Genomic DNA, 16,014 nt, shown 5'->3' on the forward strand with positions numbered 1-16,014 from the left:
TTGGTGTACAAGCCCCTTTTTGCCAAAGACAAATATTTCATTTGTACACCAACAGAAATATATGGGGACATAGAAACGAATTTTGTGCTACTTCCTATAAAGTGTTAGGAACATTGGCTAAACTATTTCAGGAAACTGTGATTGATCATGCTGATGCAGTAATTAGAAAATATCTAACATAATATTTCCAGGACTTCCTAAATCCTGATTTAAAAAAAAAAAATGTAGCCAGAATGACTCTAAAGGCAATAAGCACAAGGCTTTCAGCAGAACTACTTTTCTACCTAAATGATTTTTTTTCTGACTTTATTAGGTGATACGGTATGACTGCACTTATAATCACAGGAAAAAAGTAACCAAGTTCTATATCTGTGTATTCTGAGCTGACAAGTATAACAGACACTAACAATTAGATTTTAAGATACTTTCACTAATATTATTTCACTTACAAACTTTTGCAGGTATGTATTTCACATACCATATATGCATGTATACTTATGTTTTTAGTATTTAACAGAGTAATTAGAATTCTAGCTTAAAATAATTCACAAGTAATTGTATTTTTTCCACTAGAAGTCTCAGCATAACTTGGGCCTCTACATTTACTACTAGCTTAAAAATACACACAAGGCTTGGGATATAGCAGTGATAAAGGGCATGTTGTGCATGTGCAAGGTGCTGGGTTCAATCCCTAGCACAACCAAAAAATCAAAATTAAAATATTTTTTAAAACTATATTCAAGAAAGTCTTAAATTTGCAATCACTAATCTTAGGTTTATTAACAATTATTTATATACTTCAGTGAAATTGCCCTTTTCTAGTTTTATGAGGTGCTTATATAGAGGGAGATGTGAACCTAAAAGACTAGCATACATTTAAGAAAAAAAATCTTATACTAAGTTTTTTGTTTGTTTTTAGCTCATAAATGTCTCAGTATGACTTCAGAGAAGAAAAGGACCAGATCATGTAGGACTTTTTAGGTCATAGTGAATTTGGATTTATTCAGGTTCAAAGTCACTGGAGACTGAACAGGAAATCATGTGACCTGATACACATTTTAAAAAGATCATTCCAGTTCCGGGTGGATAACTGACATTAAGGAAGAAGAAATGAAAATAGGAAGACCAATTGAGAAACTTTTCAGGATAACGTTACTACTGAAAAACATCATGCTTTAAAAATCAATTGTATAACTATAGAAGTTGGGAAATTTAGCTTGATACCAGGCTGCTGAAAAAAATTTTGTCCAGATTAGAACACTAAAAACTACAGAACCAGGCAACAGTTTTAACTTCTATACACACTGTGCATGCCTGTAATCCCAGTGACTCAGGAGACTAAGACAGAAGGATTGCAAATTCAAAGCCAGCTTCAGCAATTTAGTGACACCTTATCTCAAATTCAAAAATAAAAAGGGTTGGGGACGTAGCACAGTGGTCAGTGGTCAAGTACCCCGTGGTTCAATTCCTAGTGTACACACACACACACACACACACATACACAAACAAGAATAGTGAGATTATTCCACTCCTCCGAGTTTCAGTTTTCCCATCTGAACAATAACAACATCTTTACATACTGGCAATTTTGCTGTTGCTGTGAGAATGAAAGCTACAATGTATGAGAGTTCTTTATCTACAGTAAAGCATTTGAGAAATGTTAGTTTCATCATTGTAGGTTTGGGACAAGAAACAGATCTGTCAGACTTGGCAGTGATTCTGCCCTGTCCTAGTATAAGTCTATGTAAGATATATTGACTTAATAGAGTAGAAGCAAATAAGTGAAGAGCTGAGAAACAATATTATATAAGGAACAGTAAAAGGAGCCTAACATTCAGAATTATGATTACTGTCATCAAATATTAGAAAGATTATTTCATTCAAGGACTTTTAACACACATAGGAAAAAACTAGAACCAGTAAGTGAGAAATTAAAGAAGAAAATGTTAAGTGAGAAAGAATAATTAGTGCTTTCTGTCCATAAAATATAGAGCAAACTAGTGTGCTCATGATACCTGTTATGTCTATGTCCCCTTTGTTGGTCCCCTTTCTTTCCCTACCATTAAATCTTGAGATTGTCTAAGACCTCGAGCCTGGAATGCTTCTCTTTCCTGGCTATATTCAGTACTTTAGGTATCTCATCCATATTCACTGTTTTCAATGGCATCTATACTGTCAACTCTCAATTACTGTGACCTGCTCAGATATCACATCTGGAGTTATAATGTTCAGTTGACCCTCTATGGCAATATTAATTTTGATCACTCAACCAAGATACTGTCTTTTGTTTTCTTTTTGAATAAGTGAGCTACTTTAAGGCCATACAAATATCTTGCTTCTCGTGAAAATTTCCCTGAACATTTAGCATCACTGATGACCTTCATGTAGCCTAACTTTTATTATGATGGTTGGAAAATGTTGACATTCCAATGTTAGTACTCATCCCACATTTGCCAGTTGACACTTGACATCCTTCTATAAATCTTATATTTCTTTTATCATTATCTGAAATTGCTGTAAATTTGTTTACTTGTTTTTTTTTTTTATCTGTTATGTTCACAAGTATATAAGCTCTGTGAAAAGCCGGAATTTTATCTATTTTGTTTCACAGTATCCTCGAGGCTTTAAACATTGTCTGGCACATAGCAGTTATTCAAGAATAAATGCATAGAGATGTTGCTGCTGATGCCTGGAGGTCTTTTCTCTGGGCACAGCTGGCCTTCTACAACTGCTGCTGCTGCTGCTGCTGCTGCTGCCACTGCCACCACCACTGCTGCAGCTGTACAGAGGTTGCTGAAGGCCTTCTCTCTGGGTGCCACCACAGCTGCTGCCACTGCTGCCACTAACCCCCCACCTGCTGCTACCACCACCGGCTCACTGCAGAGGCCGTTGACCTGCTGCCTGCTGCCATCAACCCCCCCCATGACTGCTTCTACCACTGCCCAGATGTCCACTGCCAGGCGACTCAAGGTTTGATTGCATGCAGCTGCATTCCTCTTGAGAGGTTGGTCAGGGCCTGGGGAATTGGAGTGCCAGCAGGTTTGCAGCCCATGCCATCTTGGGGTACAAGATGGCACCCTGTCTGAGGATACCAGCCAGGACTTGGAGGTTAAGGGCCAAGTGTCCATGAGTTTGGCTGTGTCTGGGGTCTTCCTTGTGGGAGTGCTGGTGGCCGCCATCTATTTGCTGTTTCTCAGGATTTCTCATCCCTGGTGGTCTCTCTCCAAATTCCAGCAGTGAAATCTTGGGACTGCTACATGGCTGAACTCGGGATATCTAAGCCCAGATTGGTGGGATAGTGACTGGGTCTGCCAGGACTGGTATGGGCCAGACAATCCAGTGAGAAGTCAGAGAAAGGGCTGAGAAACTTTCGAATGCCAAGAGTGACAGTTGTTCAGTTTCCATTGAGATTTATTCTATTTTTTTTTTTTTTCTTCTCTAACATCTCTCTCTACCATATTTGGAGCAAGGTATTTTTCATGCATCAGTTTGTTGAAGATGGTGATATATGCATGGTGTTTTGCAGTTCTGTAATACATTCTTATGTTTTTTATTTTTTTCTCTTTATATGTATTCTTCCTCTCACTTGTCTGTTTCCCTGGATTCCCTTTCTTCCTTTTCTCCACCTAACAGCCAATCTCTGTTGGTTCCTCTTCCACTCTTCCTGTGGATTTATACTTCTAGCTTCTCTCTTCTCCTTCATGAACATTACATCCTACACTGTTTCTGTTCTATGTCCACCATTTGAAATTGTAACCCTCTTTTAGCAAACTTTCTGTTTATATTGTAGACAATGATTGACATCATCATTTCTGTTTATAGCAAGAAAGCAAAAGACACCTTAGTGGAAGCTATTAGATTTAAGGCTATATATTGTTTACACTGGTTGCTGTTCATATTGGTCTCCCTCTTAAAGATGAAGTACTGAAACTCTTCAAGGAGTATGTAAGTCTACAGGGTAAAATCTGTACTACCTCAGATCCATAAAACTAGACGGAAAAACACACAAGCAACATGAAAAAACAAGGGAACAAAGTGCCCCAAACAAACCAATATGCCCCAGTAAGAGAATCCACTGAAGGAGTTTAGAATATACATAGTTAAACTGATCAGAGAAGTAAAGAATAGTATAAAAAATGAAATCAAAGAGAAAATACAGGAAGTGAAAGATAACTTCAATAAAAAGAGATCTGAAAAAAAAAGGCAGAAATCCTTAAAATGAAGGAATCAACAAACCAAATTATACATTCAATGAAAAGAATCACCAACAGACTAGACCACTTGGAAGACAACCTCAGGCAATGAAGACAAAATATATAATATTGAAAACAAAGTTGACCATGCAGAGATAGTAGTAGTCCATGAACAGACTATGCAAAAAATATGGGATAACATGAAAAGACCAAATTTAAGAGTTACTAGAATAGATGAAAGAGCAGAGATACAAACAAAAGGAAATGTACTGTCTTTTCAGTGACATAATATCAGAAAAATTCTCAAACCTAAAGAATGAAATGGAAAATAAAAGAGGCTTACAGGACCCCAAATGTACAAAATAACAGCTGACCCACAGAATAAGGATAAAATTGTAAATGTTATGGGAGGAAAAAAAGCAAATTACATATAGGGGCAAACCAATTCAGATCTCAACTGATTTCTAACCCAGACCCTCAAAGGTAGGAGGTCATGGAACAACATATTTTAAGCTCTAAAAGAAAATGGATGCCACCAAGAAGTATATATCCAGCAAAATTAAGTTTCAGAAATAAACTTGAAGATGAAATTACAACCTTCCATGATAAACAAAAGTTAAAAGAATTCGCAATTAAGTGATGGGGCTGTAGCTCAGTGGTAGAGGGTTTGCCTAGGATGTGCAAGGCACTGGGTTCAATCCTTAGAACCACATAAAAATAAATAAGGATTTACAAAATTCATAATTAGAAAACCTGCACTACAGAACATTCTCAACAAAATATTCCATGAGGATGAAGTGAAAACCAGCAAAGGGAGGAACTACGATAAAGGAATAGTCAATCAAAGGAGAAACTAAATCAAATTTAAAACCATAAATAAACTAAAATGATCAGGAATACAAATCAAATCTCAATAATAACCTTGAATATTAATGTCCTAAACTCATCAATCAAAAGACATAGACTGGCAGATTGGAATAAAAAACAGACCCAACAATATGCAAGAGACTCACCTCATAGGCAAAGACATCCACAGACTCAAGGTGAAAGGATGGGAAAAAATACATCCCTTACATGGATCATATGAACATGTAGGGGTTTCCATTCTCGTATTAGATAAAGTGGACTTCAGCCAAAGTCAATCAGAAGGGACAAAGAAAGACATTTCATACTACTTGAAGGAATTACACAATAGCAAGATATAACAATTGTAAATATTTATGCCCCATACAATGGAGCATTTATGCACATCAAACAAACTCTTCTAAATTTCAAGAATCAAAAAGACCACAACACAATAATACTGGGTGACTATAACATACCTCTCTCACTACTGGACAGACCTTTCAAACAAAAACTAAATAAAGAAACTATATGACTAAATAATACAATCAATAATTTATACTTAACAGACATATATAGAATATTCCATCCATCAACGAGCAAATACACTTTTTTTTCAGCAGCACATGGATCCTTCTCTAAAATAGACCATATCTTAGGTCACAAAGCAACTGTTAGTAAATACAAAAAAAAAAAAAAAAAAAAAAGGGGGAGATAATACCCTGCATTCTATCAGATCATAATGAACTGAAATTAGAAGTCAACAATAAAATAAAAAACAGAAGCTACTCTAACACAAGGAGACTAAATAATACACTATTGAATGAGACTGGATAGTAGAAGAAATCAAGGATGAAAAAAATGCTTAGAGGCAAATGAGAATACTGATACAACATACCAAAATTTCTGGGACACTGTGAAGGCAGTACTAAGAGGAAAGCTTAATGCACTGAGCTCATTACTAAAAGATAAAAAGTCAACAAATAAAATGATCTAACATTACATCTCAAAGCACTAGAAAAAGAACAACACCAAAAACATCAGAAGACAGGAAATGATAAAAATCAGAGCTAAAATCAATGAAATTGAAATAAAAGAAACTGAAAAATTTGAGAAAAAAGTTGGTTCTTTGAAAAAAATCAATAAAATTTTTAAAAAACCATAGCCATACTAATAAAGAGAAAAAGAAAGAAAACCAAAACTACTAAAATATGTGATAAAAAAAAGTAAATATCACAACAGACACACCTGAAATACAGAATTAGAAACTATTTTAAAAATTTATATTCCAATAAAGTAGAAAATATTTAAGACATCAACAAATTTCTAGAGACTTATGACCTATGTAAACTGAATCAGGAGGTCATACACAATTTAAATAGAACAATTTCAAGTGATGAAATAGAAAAAGCCATCAAAAGCCTACCAATTAAAAAATACCCAGAACCAGACGAATTCTCAGCCAAGTTCTATACAACCTTCAAAGTAGAATTAACACCAATACTCGTCAAATTAATTCACAAAATAGAAAAGGAGGGAACCCTTCCAAATTCATTCTATGAGGCTAAAATCACCCTGATACTAAAACCAGAAAAAGACACATCAAGGAAAAAAAAAAAAAAAAAAAAAAAACTTCAGACCAATATCCCTGATGAACATAAATGCAAAAATTCTCATTAAAATTTCTGCAAATTGCATACTAAAACATATTAAAAAGACAGCTAATCCTGATCAAGTGCGGTTCATCCCAGAGATGCAGGGTTGGTTCAATATATGGAAATGAATAAATGTAATTCATCATATCAATAGACTTAAAATAAGAATCATATGATCATCTCAACAGATGCAGAAAAAGCATTTCACAAAACACAGAACCCCTTCATGTTTGAAACTCTAAAAAACTAGGGATAGTAGAAACATACCTCAAAATTGTAAAAGCCATCTATTCTAAACCCAAGGCCAACATAATTCTAAATGGAGAAAAATTGAAAGCATTCCCTCTAAAAATTGGAACAAGACAAGGAGGATCCCCTCTTTTACCTCTCTTATTCAACATTGTCCTTGAAACTCTAACCAGAGCAACTAGAAGAAAGAAATTAAAAGTATACAAATAGGCAAAGAAAGACTCATCACTGTTTGCCATGGCATGATTCACTATTTAGAAAACTCAAAAACTTCCACCAAAACACTTCTAGAATAAATGAGTTTAGCAAAGTAGCAGGATATAAAATCAATAACCACAAATCAGTAGACAAACACCAGATGTGGAGCCTGACCACCCACCCCTCCACAGACAGACTCTGGATGCTGAGCTCGCCCACCTCCATCCCCTGCCTCCCCCACCTCCCCTTGACCTCCCCTCTCTCTGGACCCATGCTGATGCAGCTCACACCGTCCCTGGGACTCCCCAGTTTCTTTGGAGGATGGTGCAGGCATTTTGAATTATTCCTGAGGGCATGGCCATCATCAGTGGAAGGGTGGTTCCCTTCCTGAGACACCTACAGGACACTGGAGGCCATTTGACAGGTACCTTTATTTACTCACTTACATCCTACACCCTTCCCATCCTTTTCATTCACAACTAGAAATACTGTAAATAATAACTGAACTCATCCTGTTTATTACAGTAATGTTAAAGTCTTTATAGGGGCTATCTGGTTCAGGGATGCATTTTTCTCTGTATTGGGTGCTATTAATATTGATCTCCACTTCAAAGGAGAGGTACTGGAAAACTGCAAGATCCCAATAAGCCTGCAGGGAGGTAACTTCAACTTCAGATCTTCACTGCTAGAGGGCAATATAAAGAAACAATATGAAAAACTGGGAAGAAAGTGTCCCTAACAAAACAAGATGTGATTTTGATATAATCCAATGACAGCATGGCAGTAGAAATGACAGAAAAAGAGTTTAGAATCTGCATAATTAAAATGATCCATTAAGCAAAAGATGAGATAAGAGAGAAAATGGAGGCAATGCATGATCACGCCAATAAACAGTTAAAAGAGAAAATGCAAGAAGCAAAAGAACACTTCAATAAAGAGGTAGATTCTGGGAAAAAAACCAAACAGAAGTAGTACATGAAATGAAAGAAACAATAAACCAAATTAAAAACTCAATAGAAAGCATCACCAACAGAATAGATCTCGTGGAAGACAGAATCTCAGACAATGAAGAAAAAATATTTAATCTTGAAAATAAAGTTGAACAAACTGAAAAGATGTTAAGAAGTCATGAACAGAAACTCTAAGAATTCTGGGATATCATGAAAAGACCAAATTTAAGAATTATTGGAATTGAAGAAGGCACAGAGATACAAACCAAAGGAATGAACAACCTGTTCAATGAAACAATATCAGAAAATTTCCAAAACCTGAAAAATGAAATGGAACATCAAATACAAGAGGCTTACAGAACACCAAATGCACAAAATTACAAGAAATCCACATCAAGGCACATTATAATGAAAATACCTCACATACAAGATAAAAATAGAACTTTATAGGCTGTGAGAGAAAAGCGTCAGAATACTTATAAAGGGAAACCAATACAGATATCAGCAGATTTCTCAGCCCAGACCCTAAAAGCAAGAAGAACGTAGAACAATATATTTCAAGCTCTGAAAGAACATGGATGCCAACCAAGAATCCTATACCCAGCAAAACTAACCTTCAGATTTGATGATGAAATAAAATCTTTCCATGAAAAAATTAAAGTTAAAAGAATTTACAAATAGAAACCCTGCACTACAGAACATTCTCAGCAAAATATTTTGTGAGGAGGAAGTGAAAAACAACAGTACAAGTCAGCAAAGGGAGGAACTATCCTAAAGGAAAAGCCAAAGGAGAAACCAAGTCAAGTTAAAAACCAAAAATAAGACAAAATGACCACAAATACAAATCATATCACAATAATAACTCTGAATGTTAATGGCCTAAACTCAATAATCAAAAGACACAGACTGGCAGACTGGATTAAAAAGAAAGACCCAAAAATACACTGCCTTCAAGAGACTCATATCATAAAAAAAGACATCCACAGACTAAAGGTGAAAGGATGGGGAAAAACATACCATGCACATGGACTTAATAAAAAAGCAGGGGTCTCCATGCTTATATCAGATAAAGTGGACTTCAAACCTAAGTTAGTCAGAAGGGATAAAAAAGGACATTTCATACTGCTTAAGGGAAGCATAAATCAGCAAGACATAATGATTTTAAATATTTATGCCCAAACAATGGAGCATACAAACCCTTCTTAATTTTAAGATTCAATAGACCAAAACACAATAATAGTGGGGGACTTTCACACACCACTCTCACCACTGAATACATGCTCTGAATAAAGAAACTATAGCACTAAATAATATAATGAATGATATAGACTTAAAGGACATTTACAGAGTATTTCATCCATCATTGAGTGAACACACTTTTTTCTGAGTTATAACCCAGTCCTGAGATTTTTTTACTAAGGTGCCACTCAATGGGGAAAGACCACTCAATGGGGAAAGAATAGTCTTCAAGAAATGGTGCTGGGGGTATCCATCACCTGCCTTACACCTATCCATCACCCATTGCATGAGATTCACCTCCGGATCCTCTGATAACAGTCAGCAAACTGATCACCAACTGGCAGTGGAGTGCCAGCGGCCTGCTGTTGCCTGGAAGTTCACTGTCACAGTACCTGCAAGTTTGATTACACGTGGCTGCCGCCATTTTGAGACAACAGCCAGGCCCTGGAGGACCCCTGGCCCGACTGACTGAGCCCCATCTCCAGGATCCCTCAGCCCGACCCATCACTCCCTGCCTCTGAGGCCCTCACATTGACTGACTGCTCCCTGCCACCAGAAACCCCAGACCAACTGACTTCGCCCTATCACCGGGACCCCAGACCCACTGATTGCACCTGGCTTCCAGGATCCCGCAACCACACCAAACACATCTGACCTCAAGGACCCCTGCCTGACCAACCGCACCCCGACTCCAGGACCTCTAGCTGACCACGTCCACACCCTGAGCTGCAGCTTCCCATTTGCCAAAACATTTGGAAGCCAGAGCGGCCATCTTGGATAATCCTGGAAGCCGTAGCTCCGATCTTCGGGTGGGGAAAATCCCATCCTGAGATGCCTGCTGGAGACTTGAAGCTCAATGTCAGATACCTGTCATGCATCAGGCTACTGAACACTGGGAGGTTTCAGTACTATATGACTGTTATACTGTAGATTTTCTTTTTTCTCCTTACTTCACAATTGTAAGTTTTTATTTCTTTACTTTTCTTGGTCTTTTCCTTTTGTTTACCTGTTCCCTCAGAGTCTCTTTCTCCCTTTTTGTATGCTAACATCCAATTTCTTTTGATTATACTCTCACCCTTTCTATTATCTAGAACTTCTGTATATTCTTTTCTTATCCCATTAACAGCCACATTCTACATCCCTCTGCATCCTCTTTGTCCTCCATTAGAAACTGCAGACCTTATTGCAAATCTGTTTGTTATACTGAAGATAATATTTGAACTCCTTCTGTTTATTATGACAATTTTGTTATTGTCCTTATAGGGGCTATTTGGTCTAGGATTACACAGTGTCTGAATTAGGTACTGCTAATATTGATCTCCCCTTAAAGAAAAGGTTTTGGAAACATATAGGACCATTATAAGCCTATAGGGGGAAATCTGTAATACCCCAGATCTGCACTGCTACAGGGGAAGATACGTGAACAACATGAAAAAACAAGGGAAGAAAATGATCCAAACAAATCTAGATTCTATAGTAATAGAATCCAATGACAGTATGGTAGAAGAAATGTCAGAAAAAGACTTCAGATTATACATGATTAAGATGATTAATGAAGTAAAGGATGAGAAAAGAGAGCAAATGCAGACAATGAATGATAATACCAATAAGCAGTTGAAAGAGCAACTGCAGGAAGCAAAAGATCATTTCAACAAAGAGACAGAGATACTAAAAAACAAACAAACAAACAAACAAAAAAAAAACAGAAATCCTTGGAATGAAGGAGACAATAAACCAAATAAAAAACTCAATGGAAAGCATCACCAACAGACTAGACCACTTGGAAGACAGAACCTCAGACAATGAAGACAAAATATTGAATCTTGAAAATAAAGTCGCCCAAACAGAGAGGATGGTAAGAAATCATGAACAGAATCTCCAAGAACTATGGGACATCATGAAAAGACCACATTTAAAAATTATTGGGATTGAGGAAGGCACAGAGATACAAACCAAAGGAATGAACAACCTATTCAATGAAATAATATCAGAAAATTTCCCAAACCTGAAGAATGAAATGGAAAATCAAATACAAGAGGCTTACAGAACACCAAATGCACAAAATCACAACAGATCCACACCAAGGCACATTATAATGAAAATGCCTAACATTTAAAATAAAGATAGGATTTTGAAGTCCGTGAGAGAAAAGCAACAGATTACATATAGGAGCAAACCAGTACGGATAGCAGCTGACTTCTCAACCCAGACTCTAAAAGCTAGAAGGGCCTGGACCAACATATTTCAAGCTCTGAAAGAACATGGTTGCCAACCAAGAAACCTATACCCAGCAAAACTAACCTTCAGATTTGAAGATGAAATAAAATCCTTCCATGATAAACAAAAGTTAAAAGAATTTACAAATAGAAAGCCTGCACTACAGAATGTTCTCAACAAAATATTCCATGAGGAGAAAATGAAAAACAACAATGTAGGTCAGCAAAGGGAGAAACTATCTTAGAGAAAATCCAACTCAAAGGAGAAACCAAGCCAACTTAAAAACCAAAAATAAGCCCAAATGACTGGGAATACAAATCATTTCTCAATAATAACCCTGAACGTTAATGGCCTAAACTCAATAATCAAAAGGAATAGACTGGCAGAATGGACTAAAAAGAAAGACCCAACAATATGCTGCCTACAAGAGACTCATCCCATAGAAAAAGACTAAAGGTGAAAGGATGGGAAAAAACCTACCACGCACATGGACCCAGTAAAAAAGCGGGGGTTTCCATCCTCATATCAGATAAAGGGGACTTCACGCCAAAGTTAGTCAGAAGGGATAAAGAAGGACATTTCATACTGCTTAAGGGAACCATAAATCAGGAAGACACAATGATAGTAAATATTTATGCCCCAAACAATGGTGCATCCCTGTACATCAAACAAATCCTTCTCAATTTCAGGAATCACATAGACCAAACACAATAATTCTGGGTGACTTTAATACACCACTGTCAGCACTAGATAGATCTTCCAAACACAAACCAACCAAAGAAACCATAGAACTCAATAACACAATCAATAACCTAGACTTAATAGACATATATAGAATATTCTATCCATCAACGAGCGGATTCATTTTCTTCTCAGCAGCACATGGAATATTCTCGATAATAGACCATAGGTTATGCCACAAAGCAGCCCTTAGGAAATTCAAAAAAATAGAGATACTGCCTTGTGTTCTATCAGATCATAATGGACTCAGAGTAGTAATCAATGACAAAATAAAAAACAGAAATCACTCCAACACCTGGAGACTAAATAATATGCTATTGAATGAAACATAGATAACAGAAAACATCAGGGAGGAGATTAAAAAATTCTTAGAGGTCAATGAGAATGACGATACACTGTATCAAAATCTCAGGGACACTATGAAAGCGGTACTAAGAGGAAAATTCATTGCATGGAGCACATTCAAGAAAAGAATGAAAAGTCAACAACTAAATGACCTGACATTACAGCTCAAAGCCCTAGTAAAAGAACAGATCAACAGCAAAAGTAGTAGAAGACAGGAAATAATTAAAATCAGAGCTGAAATCAATGAAATTGAAACAAAAGAATTCAAAAAATTGACAAAACAAAAAGTTGGTTCTTTGAGAAAGTAAACAAAATTGATAAACCCTTAGCCACACTAACAAAGAGAAGGAGAGAGAAAACTCAAATTACTAAAATTCATGATGCAAAAGGAAATATCACGACAGACAACACTGAGATACAGAACATAATGAGAAACTACTTTGAAAATCTGTATTCCAACAAAATAGAAACTACCGAAGACATTGACAAATTTCTAGAGACATATGCTCCTCCCAAGCTGAACCAGGAGGACATACACAATTTAAACAGATCAACTTCAAGCAATGAAATAGAAGAAGCCATTAAAAATCTACCATCCAAGAAAAGCCCAGGACCAGACGGACTCTCAGTCAAGTTCTACAAGACCTTCAAAGACGAACTCATTGCAATACTTCTCAAAGTATTCCAGGAAATAGAAAAGGAGGATACCCTACCAAACTCATTCTATGAAGCTAATATCATCCTCATACCCAAACCAGAAAAAGACACATCAAGGAAAGAAAATTTTAGACCAATATCCTTGATGAATATAGATGCAAAGATCCTTAACAAAATATTGGCAAACCGTATCCAAAAACATATTAAGAAAATTGTGCACCATGATCAAGTGGGGTTCATTCCTGGAATGCAAGGATGGTTCAGCATTCGTAAATCAATAAACGTAATCCATCATATCAATAGACTTAAGGATAAGAATCATATGGTTATTTCAATTGACGCAGAAAAAGCATTTGACAATATACAACACCCCTTCATGCTGAAAACACTAGAAAAAATAGGGATAATAGGAACATACCTGAACATTGTAAAGGCTATTTATGCTAAGCCCATGGCCAACATCATGCTTAATGGAGAAAAACTGAAACCATTCCCTTTAAAAACGGGAATAAGACAGGGATGTCCTCTTTCACCACTTCTATTCAACATTGTCCTCGAAACTCTAGCCAGAGCAATTAGGCAGACTAAAGAAATTAAAGGGATACGAATAGGAAAAGAGGAACTTAAGCTGTCACTATCTGTGGATGACATGATTCTATATTTAGAGGATCCAAAAACCTCCTCCAGAAAACTTCTAGACCTCATCAATGAATTCAACAAAATAGCAGGCTATAAAATCAACACGCATAAATCTATGGCATTTTTATATGCAAGTGATGAAACAGCTGAAAGGGAAATGAGGAAAACAACTCCAATTGCAATAGCCTCAAAAAAACATAAGATACTTGGGTATCAATCTAACCAAAGAGGTAAAAGATCTCTACAATGAAAACTACAAAACACTGAAGAAAGAAATTAAGGAAGACCTTAGAAGATGGAAAGATCTCCCTGTTCTTGGATAGGCAGAATTAATATTGTCAAAGTGGCCATACTACCAAAAGTGCTATACAGATTCAATCCAATTCCAATTAAAATCCCATGACACACCTTACAGAAATAGAGCAAGCAATCATGAAATTCATCTGGAAGAATAAGAAACCCAGAATAGCTAAAGCAATCCTTAGCAGGAAGAATGAAACAGCGGGTATTGCAATACCAGAACTTCAACTATACTACAAAGCAATAGTAACAAAAACAGCATGGTATTGGCACCAAAATAGACAAGTAGATCAATGGTACAGAATAGAGGACATGGACACAAACCCAAATAAATACAATTTTCTCATACTAGACTAAGGGGCCAAAAATATGCAATGGAGAAAAGATAGCCTCTTCAATAAATGGTGCTGGGAGAACTGGAAATCATATGCAACAGAATGAAACTAAACCCCTATCTCTCACCCTGCACAAAACTCAACTCAAAATGGATCAAGGACCTTGAAATCAGACCAGAGACCCTGCATCTTATAGAAGAAAAAGTAGGTCCAAATCTTCACCTTGTTGGCTTAGGATCAGACTTCCTTAACAGGACTCCCATAGCACAAGAAAGAAAAGCAAGAATCAACAACTGGGATAGATTCAAACTAAATAGCTTTCTCTCAGCAAAGGAAACTATCAGCAATGTGAAGAGAGAGCCTACAGAATGGGAGAATATCTTTGCCACTCATCCTTCAGATAGAGCACTAATTTCCAGAATATATAAAGAACTCAAAAAACTCTACACCAAGAATACACATAACCCAATCAACAAATGGGCTAAGGAAATGAACAGACACTTCACAGAAGAAGATATACAAGCAATCAACATATATATGAAAAAATGTTCAACATCTTTAGTAATAAGAGAAATGCAAATCAAAACTACACTAAGATTCCATCTCGCCCCAAATAGAATGACGATTATCAAGAATACAAGCAACAATAGGTGTTGGCGAGGATGTGGGGAGAAAGGTACACTCATACATTGCTGGTGGGGTTGCAAATTAGTGCAGCCACTCTGGAAAGCAGTGTGGAGATTCCTTAGAAAACTTGGAATGGAACCACCATTTGACCCAGCTATCCCACTCTTTGGCCTATACCCAAAGGACTTAAAATCAGCATACTACAGAGATACAGCCACATCAATGTTCATAGCGGCTCAATTCACCATAGCCAGATTGTGGAACCAACCTAGATGTCCTTCAATTGATGAATGCATAAAGAAACTGTGGTATGTATATATATAATGGAATATTACTCAGCTATAAAGAATAATAAAATTAAGGCATTTCCATCCAAATGGATGAAATTGGAGAATATCATGTTAAGTGAGATAAGCCAATCTCAAAAACCCAAAGGCTGAATGATCTTGCTGATAAGCGGATGATGACACATAATGGGGGGTGGAGGTGCAAGAATGGAGGAAGGAAGGACTGTATAGAGGGAAAAGAGGGGTGGGAGGGGTTGGGGGAAGGAAAAAATAACAGAATGAATCGAACATCATTACCCTATGTAAATGTATGATTACACAAATGGTATGCTGTTACTCCATGTACAAACAGAGACAACATGTATCCCATTTGTTTACCATAAAAATAAATTTAAAAAAAGAAAAAGAAATAAACAAAAGCAAAACCAAATATCAATGAAACAAGCTAGGTGACTTCACATAACTAAATCCAAATTTTAATTTGTTCTTCTCACCTCCAAACAGTGTGTGACATCCTCATTTGCATCATTTCTAAATCA

At 36.5% G+C, this 16,014-nt stretch overlaps 1 protein-coding gene across 10 annotated transcripts in view; it reads right to left on the reverse strand.

Moving 5' to 3' along the window:
- Positions 1 to 16,014, reverse strand: part of KIAA0586 — a 136,657-nt gene that overhangs the window by 18,924 nt on the left and 101,719 nt on the right. The gene's annotated exons all lie outside the window — the stretch shown is intronic.

The sequence above is a fragment of the Sciurus vulgaris genome (genome assembly GCF_902686455.1).
Source record: "Sciurus vulgaris genome assembly, chromosome: 2".
Taxonomy (NCBI): Eukaryota; Metazoa; Chordata; class Mammalia; order Rodentia; family Sciuridae; genus Sciurus; species Sciurus vulgaris.